Raw genomic sequence first — 10,566 nt, forward strand, 5'->3', positions numbered from 1 at the left:
AAGGTACCCAGTAACTTGGACCTAGAGTGGTCAGCACTCCCTCTTAGCCAGTCCAACAAAATCAACGCCAAATTGTCACAAATCAATAAACAAGAAAAAAAAGAAAAAATACAATCAAATTATCATAAATCAAATCAATAAACAAGGAAAAAAATACAAAGTTGATCAACTAAATACAAAAGCAACAAAGTAACAGATACAAAATCACATTACACCTGATCCATGAACAATGTACACACACAAACGACTCACTCCATAAGATAACGCAAACATCAATACTTATTTCTCACGAGAACACACACACACACAATAAACAAACACACTCAAACAACTCGCATCATCTTATGAGTTCATTCACACAACAATCTAACTGTACCATACGAACCCCACAAACAGTCTTTCAGTTGAAACAGTGCGGAGGTGGCCAATGGCCACACGGAGTAATACTCGAGTCTCACAATCTCCCAGCGTCAAGTTCACTTACTGTGGGCTAGTCAAGCAGGCGCAAATGAGGCGAGGCAAGACAGAACGTCGCGGCAACGCGCAACAGAGGTGCTCCAGACAACGAAGACAAAGACCAACAAAAGAAGGGGAAGCCAGGTCACGGTCCCAATCGGCTCACTGTAATCATGCCGACATTACCAGCTCTTGGCCTCTTCACTAAAACAGAGGAGGAACATGATATAAACAATGTCTTTTCGCGGCTATTCCCCCATTAAATCAATAGTGTACCCACCTGATTATTGGCAAATCAGCCCTCCCAGCATCAAGCCACGATGGATAAACACAGCCCGGGATGCATACTAAAACAAACAGAATGCATACAGCCAACAACTCACCCCAAATTAAATATTTCTCTACCTATGGTAACGTACCCAAATGATGTGCGGCTCAGCTCAAGGATCCCCATACGGGAACAGCTCGGAAAGACGGTGTCAAAGTTTGCAGCAGCCTACACGCTTCCCAACAACACAGAAACCTTCCTTATACACACTCACGCACCTATATCGCACCTGGATCGAATTAGGTGATTACCATTCAGTTAGTACTCAGGTTGTTACTAAAATTAAACTAGGCAGCTATGCCTGCTACAATCTACCCCGAACTGGATAGCATTAACTGCCCCACTTGGCCCAATCGCTGGCCTAGGGAGGTGATTCATGTTAGAATGTTGGCCCGCCGTACCTTGACTGGTCTTTCTAACCGTGTTTACAACCTCACAAGGTAAATCGACTGGTCCAGGCCTCACCTCTCTCTCAACACACACAGGGGTTTCTACTTGCACCACACCTGTCCTCAGAGGTGGAACAATATTTCCCAAGTGGTCCTGGGAACGACCTTGACCTGTAAACTTGGGACCCCCAACGCCTACTCTAACAACCCTCACCAGATCCACGTCTTCCTCCTCCAGATGAAGGGAACTTTCCTCCAGAGGAGGGGGATTCCCCTCTGGATCTGCTCTGTGCTCAAATTCATCCGGGGCCTCTGACCCCAATCGACCCTTAATCAAGGAACGATGTACCGTTCTTACTTGGGTCAAGTCATCAACAGGAGCAATAGAGTACACTACACCGCCTCCTCAGGTGCTCGCAAGACCTGAAATACCACAGGGCTCCAAAGGTCACTGATCTTATGACGCCCCCGGACCCCATAATTGCGAAGACCAACTGCCCTACAGTGAGCGGGGCATCCCGAACTAATAGATCATGCTGCTCTTTACGCTTCTTTGCTGCAACTCGCATCCGTTCTCAAGCTCCCTCAAAAGCTACCTGTAGTCGAGTTTGGTGCTCTAACACCCACTCATGTATCTCACCTTCTATGGGCTCCGGAACGCCACCCAGTAAGAAATCCACAGGTAATCGTGCTTCCTGGCCAAACATTAAAAAATGTGGTGACTCTCCTGTAGTCTGGTGAAGAGTGGTGTTATAACAAAACACCACTTGAGGAAGGCATGCTACCCAGTCCCGCTTCCTGGAGCTTGGAAGGGTCCGCAAAAGATTGTGGAGCGTATGGTTAAACCGCTCGCATTGCCCATTTCCAGCTGGATGGTAGGGAGTAGTTCGTGACTTAACAATCCCAAAAAGGGCACATAACTGGCGAATTAAACCAGACTCAAAATTACGACCCTGGTCCGAATGAAGACGCGCTGGGACACCAAATTTACAAAACCATTCAGTCACTAGCAGTCGTGCCACCATCTCTGCCCGCTGATCCCGAGTTGGGACAGCGACTGTGTACTTACTAAAGATGTCAGTTATTACCAGCACGTTCTCCTCTCCTGAACTAGATGGTTCTAAAATCGTAAAATCAATAGCAATGATCTCGTTAGGGCAGGAAGCCAACAAATGGCCCATGGGTCCCCGGGCCAGTGGCCGCGTATCTTTCGCCACTTGGCAGCGTTCACACTGCTGGCACCAATTGGCCACCTCAGCTGTTTCACCAGGCCAGTAACATCGTTGCCAGACAAGTTCAAGGGTGCGTTCCACACCTTGATGGCCATGATTTTGATGGAGTTGGGTCAGAACATCCGTCTTTAAGCTGGTCGGCAAAACCAACTGCAGTGCCTCCTCCTTACCATCAGGACGCATCACCCTTCTGTACAAGATCCCATCTCGCTCTACCAGACGTTTCCACTGCCGTAGCAGGACCAAACCATGTCTCGACAGCTTCCGTCATTCCTCTGGACCAGGATACCTCCTATGTTTCCAAAATCCCAGGACTTCACTAATCACTGGGTCAGCAGCCTGTAAAGACACCAGCTCCACAGGCGAATGGCCAGGGAACATAGACATGGTACACTGGGTGGCCGCAGCTACAAGATCCATCCCCATTGCTCTCCTCAATACAGACGGTATCGTGGTACCAGAGCCTAAGCCCCCTACTGCCACTGGAGAATGCAACCTAGACAAGGTATCTGCATTTGTATTACTCTTACCTGACCTATACTTGAGGTCAAAGTCAAAGGCAGCTAATTAAGCAGCCCACCGCTGTTCCGTAGCACCCAACTTGGCAGTAGCCAAGTGGCTGAGGGGATTATTATCAGTGTACACTATACACCTATTCCCCAACAGATATTCTCTAAAGCGTTCGGTCATAGCCCACTTAAGTGCTAAAAACTCCAGCTTCATGGAGCTGTAGTTGGACAGGTTCCGCTCATTAGGTCTAAGACTACGGCTGGCGTAAGCAACTGGTCGCACCTTACCATCCCGTTCCTGCGAGAGGACTGCCCCGAGCCCTCCATGGCTCGCATCCACCTCGAGGACAAACGGTCTGGCAAAATCAGCGTATGCCAGAACAGGAGCCTACTCTTTAACTCCTCAAAGTGGTCTTGACACTCTCTACTCCAGGCACTAAAGAATGCCTCCTCTTGCTGCTTTGGCCTACGCTTGCCTCCAGTCAGCTCTCCTACCAGCCGATGTAAAGGGGCCGCCAACTTTGCGAACCCATCCACAAAACGGCGGTAATAGCTGGCGAAGCCGAGAAATGAACGCAAGTCTTTAACAGTAGAGGGCCGAGGCCACTGTATCACCGCCTCAATTTTGCAAGGATCAGTAGCGACTCCCTCACTTGAAATAACGTGGCCTAAGTACTTTATCTCAGGCTGGAAAAAGGCACACTTCTCCAGCTTCACCTTCAAATTCTCCCTCTCCAAATGCCTGAACACTACTTCCAACCGCTCCAGGTGCTGGCTAACAGAAGACGCAAATACTACAATGTCGTCCAAATACAACAGAAGAGATTGATATTGTTGGTCTCCAAAGATCCGCTCCATTAGTCGCTGGAATGTGGAGTGAGAATTGCAGAGCCCGAATGGCATCCGATTCCACTCAAATAGTCCAAACGGGGTGTCTTTGGCTTGTCTCCCTCACTGACGGGAACCTGATTGTAACCACTAGCCAGATCTAAAGTGGAGAACCAGCGGGCTCCCGACAGTACATCCAGCGACTCCTCTATGCGGGGCAGTGGAAAAGCATCTCTCCTGGTTTTAGCATTCAATTGACGGTAGTCTACGCATATGCGTGAGACTACCATCCTTCTTTTTCACCAAGACAATAGGGGACGCATATGGGCTGCAACTCTCCCTAATGACCTGGGACTCCAGCAACTGGTTTATATGTGCCCGGACGGTCTCATACTCGGAGGGGGGAATACGTCGGTGTCGCTGCCTCACGGGGTTTCATCTACTAACGGAATATCGTGAGAGATGAGATTCGTACACCCCAAGTCACTTTCATTGACGGAAAAAATGGACTGATACCAATGCAGCAAAACCCTAACCTTGCTCTGTTCCTCATCAGGTAATGAACCCAACTCAACCGCATCTATTTGTGCTCGCTCTGAAGGGCGAGCAACTGGCAAACCTGCAGTAATTTTGTTAGACCGAATTTCTGTAACACCTGCAGGTAAACTAACCACATGTACGCTACTTAAAGTGCCCAAAACCCTGCGCGGGAAAGCATAACATCTAAAGTACCCACGTTAACTATTGGTACATAGACTGTGCCTTTAACAACACGAACCAATGCAGGCGAGACCAACAGATTTTCCGGTAATCCGGACTCAGGGGGTTCAAGGAGCACTACTCCATCCGCAAATTGTTCTGAACAAGTCGCCGCTATCAACGTAATAGTACCGCCTATCACTCGCTGCGTCCGAGGACCCCGCACCCTAACCCACCCTGAACAACCAGGAGGAGGATGAGTGTTTACTTGATGGCACTGTTGCAGGGCCTGCCTTACAAAGGAAGGGGCTCCAGCCACAGAAGGGAAGTTAAAATGTGCTGTACCGTGCTGCCCGAACAACTGCTGGTAGCACCGCCCCAAGACATTCATCCCTAATACGTCAGGGGCTTGGACACCAATGCCTCCTGGGGGATCCTTAACAACCAAAATGCCACAATTAGAGACTGCGTGCCCACATAATTCAACATCCAATTCCAAATAACCTATATATGGAATCGAAAGCCCATTTGCAGCACGCAATAGCAGCCACTGGCAGGACTTCAAACGGTCTTGACCCCACGGTTCAAAATGTCTACGAAAACAGGTCTCCGTAATCGTAGACACCATTGACCCAGTGTCTATTAAACAAGACACAACCACCCCACCTATATGGACATCTAAGTGGGGACACAAAGACACCAATTTTGGTAGAGAACGTGAACTGTAATCTATCTCTGAGCCGCAATTCTCCCCAACCAGCTCGTGGCTCCGCGACCCGGCGGGGACTAGTTTTCCAACTGTTGACCAAAGCGAAGTTGCCTACCATCCGTTGGCAAATCAGCATGACAGGGTAGGTCCCTAGAATGGGGGGCCACTCGCTCCCCAACACATTCTCTGACAATGTGTCCCGGCCTATGGCACCGCCTACATATAATCGGGCCACTACGAGCAGATGGAACACGAGGTGAAGGTCCTTGCAACCTTGTGACGCTTTGGGTGAGCTGTTCAAGCTGCTTCTGCTGTGCCTTAAACATCTCTCTTAATTCGCTCAACTCAGAACGTGGAAGTACACCACCAACCCCCGTATGTGCACCTCCCCCCACTCCATACTGGAAGCCTTGAACCGATGGAACTGAATGGCTACGACCTCTGCGCCCCCCGGGGTCCCTTCTTGTTCCCATCGTATAGCTTCACTTCGCACTTCCAGCAGGGTGGAATTTGGCTGACGACGAACGAGCTGCTTTAATTCTCGACGGAGGCTACTCTCACGTACATGTTCAACGAATTGATCCCGCAATAAATAGTCAGCATTTGGCAGACCACTGGGCGACCACTGTTTAACCCTCTCTAGCAGACCCATGAGTACCAAAGAAAACTCCAATAGGGTTTCTCCCTCATGCTGTCTCCTAGAGAAAAATGCTTCTTGCAAAGCCACATAGGACTGGGAGCAATTCGCGTAAAGCAAAAATTATTTTATCCGTGTCTTCCCGCTCTATCGCTGGGCGATATCGAATTTCTTCTCGAGCTTCCCCTTCCAAATGATCAAATAAAAAAAATGACCGATCGGCAATAGACATATGACGAACCCTCATACAGGCCTCCGCCTCGTCAACCCATTCGTTTATACCCATTCCCGCTCTACCATTAAATTTGGGACACTTACGATCTCGTGGTATAAACACAAACCTCTCTGCAGCCGGAACATCAGAATTTGCAGGCGGAGGGTCAATAGGCAATGCTGACGATGCATTAGACGGACCAGGTCTGGGTTCCGCTGCATCTGCGACGGCCCGATCCTGCCTCAACTTCTCATTCTCAGCCCGCAGCTGTAACACTAGATCTCGCAGTTCACGTAATTCCTCATCCATCCTTAAGAAATTAGTGAGGCTTACCAACAAAAAAAGATAGGACGTTCAGTGCACACCGCCGCCCTGCTTCAATGAAAAAATAGAAGGAAAAAAAAAATAAAAATCACAACATTCACCCCACACAATATAGGAAAAAACAAATTCCCGTCTCAGCCCAAAAAATCAATGTGGGGCAATCCTGCCGATTACGCCAGAATGTAGCACCAAAGCGGTGGGTTTCGTTGTTCTGGACTCAACTATAATTACAGCACCGACTACGCCACCCTGGGAATTTCACCCAGGGAAATAATGGTCCAATAAGGACACAGGTTCGTTCCCACAAGATAGAGCAGAGACGTGAATATATAAAATGACAATACTTTATTATGACTAAAATCAAAACTCCACACACACACAATTCAGTACACAACGGGTTAATATGGCTTCGAAATCAAAACTAAAAGGAACATAAACAAAATCAATCAGACAATCAAAAATAACATATCAGATGGCAAGGAGAAATAACAAACCTACCCAATTCCACTTCACTACAAGCACTTCAAACGTACACTAATGTACTCACTTCACCACAAACACACGTGCATTCAAGTGACAGAAAATTCAGAAGAGTCCAATCACTCAGTGAACAAAGGTACCCAGTAACTTGGACCTAGAGTGGTCAGTCCAACAAAATCAATGTCAAATTGTCACAAATCAATAAACAAGAAAAAAAAGAAAAAATACAATCAGATTATCATAAATCAAATCAATAAACAAGGAAAAAAAATACAAAGTTGATCAACTAAATACAAAAGCAACAAAATAACAGATACAAAATCACATTACACCTGATCCATGAACAATGTACACACACAAACGACTCACTCCATAAGATCACGAAAACATCAATACTTATTTCTCACGAGAACACACACACACACACAATAAACGAACACACTCAAACAACTCGCATCATCTTATGAGTTCATTCACACAACAATCTAACTGTACCATACGAACCCCACAAACAGCCTTTCAGTTGAAACAGTGCGGAGGTGGCCAATGGCCACACGGAGTAATAATCGAGTCTCACAATCTCCCAGCGTCAAGTTCACTTACTGTGGGCTAGTCAAGCAGGCGCAAATGAGGCGAGGCAAGACGGAACGTCGCGGCAACGCACAACAGAGGTGCTCCAGACAACGAAGACAAAGACCAACAAAAGAAGGGGAAGCCAGGTCACGGTCCCAATCGGCTCACTGTAATCATGCCGCCATTACCAGCTCTTGGCCTCTTCACTAAAACAGAGGAGGAACACGATATAAACAATGTCTTTTCGCGGATATTCCCCCATTAAATCAATAGTGTACCCACCTGATTATTGGCAAATCAGCCCTCCCAGCATCAAGCCACGATGGATAAACACAGCCCGGGATGCATACTAAAACAAACAGAACGCATACAGCCAACAACTCACCCCAAATTAAATATTTCTCTACCTATGGTAACATACCCAAATGATGTGCGGCTCAGCTCAAGGATCCCCATACGGGAACAGCTCGGAAAGACGGTGTCAAAGTTTGCAGCAGCCTACACGCTTCCCAACAACACAGAAACCTTCCTTATACACACTCACGCACCTATAGCGCACCTGGATCTAATTAGGTGATTACCATTCAGTTAGTACTCAGGTTGTTACTAAAATTAAACTAGGCAGCTATGCCTGCTACAATCGCAACCTCAAACACTTCTGCTCCAGAATCCCTGATCTCAGTTTGATTGACCACACTCTTAGATGAGTGAGCTTGCATGAAAATCATTGTCACTCGTCGCATCACTGAGTGGAACATGAACAAGACGGCCATGTCTGAGAGATGGACAGATGTTTTTCATGAGCTGGAGAGCAAGACCATCAACTTTGGAGTCTTGTTTTATGCCTACCTGGGACATCTGCATCTTTGGAGGGTGTGTTCTCATTAATGAAGGCAGCATGGACACCAGATAAATCTTGACTGTAACAGTCATGAAGGCAATACTTTTCATGCATCTTAATTTTGGACTGGACTGCTCTGCATTTTACGATAAACTCTTGAAAGACAAGAGCACACTGAGAAAAATAGCTGCCAGCGAAATGTAGAAGGTGACAACAGCTACAGATGCGGATGCACCCTCTACTTCGTACTGATCTGCGTGTAGGTAAGGATACATCAATTACATTTTTGCTGGGAGGGGACTGTCAATTTTCCACAAGCAGGAATATGGTCACCCTAACCATAGCCAGATACATTTAAATACAAGTTTTTCACAATTCCTGACATTTAATCATAGGAAACATTCAATGTCTTAGGTGAAATAAATCACTACTTTATTTTAATAATGTTAAATGTCAGAATAATAGTAGAGAGAATGATTTATTTTAGCTTTTATGTCTTTCATCACATTCCCAGTGGGTCAGAAGTTTACATACACTTTGTTAGTATTTGGTAGCATTGCCTTTAAATTGTTTAACTTTTGTCAAACTTTTTGTGTAGCCTTCCACAAGTTTCTCATAATAAGTTGCTGGAATTTTGGCCCATTCCTCCAGACAGAACTGGTGTAACTGAGTCAGGTTTGTAGGCCTCCCTGCTCACATACGCTTTTTCAGTTCGGCCCACCAATTTTCTATCAAACTGAGGTGAGGGCTTTGTGATGGCCACTCCCATATCTGAACTTTGTTGTCCTTAAGCCATTTTGCCACAATTTTGGAGGTACGCTTGGGGCCATTGTCCATTTGGAAGACCCATTTGGAAGACCAAACTTCCTGGTTGATGTCTTGAGATGTTGCTTCAATATATCCACATAATTTTCCTTCCTCATGATGCCAACTATTTTGTGAAGTGCACAGTCCCACCTGCAGCAAAGCACCTGCACAACATGATGCTGCCAATCCCATGTTTCACGGTTGGGATGGTGTTCTTCAGCTTGCAAGCCTCACCCTTTTTCCTCCAAACATAACGATGGTCAATTTGGCCAAACAGTTCAATTTTTGTTTGATCAGACCAGAGGACATTTCTCCAAAAAGTAAGATCTTTGTCCCCATCTGCACTTGCAAACTGTATTCTGGCTTTTTTATGGTGGTTTTGGAGCAGTGGCTTCTTCCTTGCTGAGCAGTCTTTCAGGTTATGTCAATATAGGACTCATTTGACTGTGGATATAGACACTTGTCTACCTGTTTCCTCCAGCATCTTCACAAGGTCCTTTGCGGTTGTTCTGGGATTGATTTGCACTTTTCACACCAAAATGTGTTCATATCTAGGAGAAAGAATGCGTCTCCTTCTTGAGTGGTATGATGGCTGCGTGGTTTGTACTTGCATACTATTGTTTGTACAGATGAACATGGTATCTTTAGGCATTTGGAATTTGCTCCCAAAGATGAACCAGAATTGTGGAGGTCCACAACGTCTTGGCTGATTTTTTTTGATTTTCCCCTGATGTCAAGCAAAGAGGAACTGAATTTGAAGATAGGCCTTAAAATGCATCCACAGGTACACCTCCAATTAGCCAATATCATAAGCTAATTGCCAAATTGCCAAAAGGCTTGACATAATTTCCCAAGCTACTTAAAGGCAAAGTTAACTTAGTGTATGTAAAATTCTGACCCACTGGGATTGTGATATAATCAATTAAATGTGAAACAATGTGTCTGTAAACAGTTGTTGGAAAAATTACGTGAGTCATGCACAAAGTAGATGAACTAAACAACTTGCCAAAACTATATTAAATCTGTGGAGTGGAACAAAATTAGTTTTAATGACTTCAACCTAAGTGTATGTAAACTTCTGACTTCAACTGTATCAATCTATCCTTTTATTTATTCCCTTTGTAATATTTTTGGTGAAAAGGAGACACATTCTCATCACGTCATTATTTAAGATGATTCATTATCCAATATTAAATGAATCTTCTTTTTTCACATTAATGCTTAGATTGATAACTAGATAAGAATGTAATAAATTATTAGCATATGGACGGACGGACAGACAGACAGACAGATAGATAGATGTGTTTTAATTATAAAACGACTTAGGCCACAAGGCTAATGATGTCTAAAGACTATAAAAACATGTTTCCTTTAAAATAATTCATAAAATCGTAGTGAGAACTATCTTTAAAATATGTGATTCGGTTCGAGCAAACTTGGTTCTTTGATTTTCTTCTTGTTGCCCACTTATAAGTGTGCAGGTTCTTGTAGTCGGGAGGAAGGACAATGCTCCCATCTACTGGATAATTGCCTACAGTGC

This window comes from Xyrauchen texanus, chromosome 1, assembly GCF_025860055.1.
Source record: "Xyrauchen texanus isolate HMW12.3.18 chromosome 1, RBS_HiC_50CHRs, whole genome shotgun sequence".
Lineage (NCBI taxonomy): Eukaryota > Metazoa > Chordata > Actinopteri > Cypriniformes > Catostomidae > Xyrauchen > Xyrauchen texanus.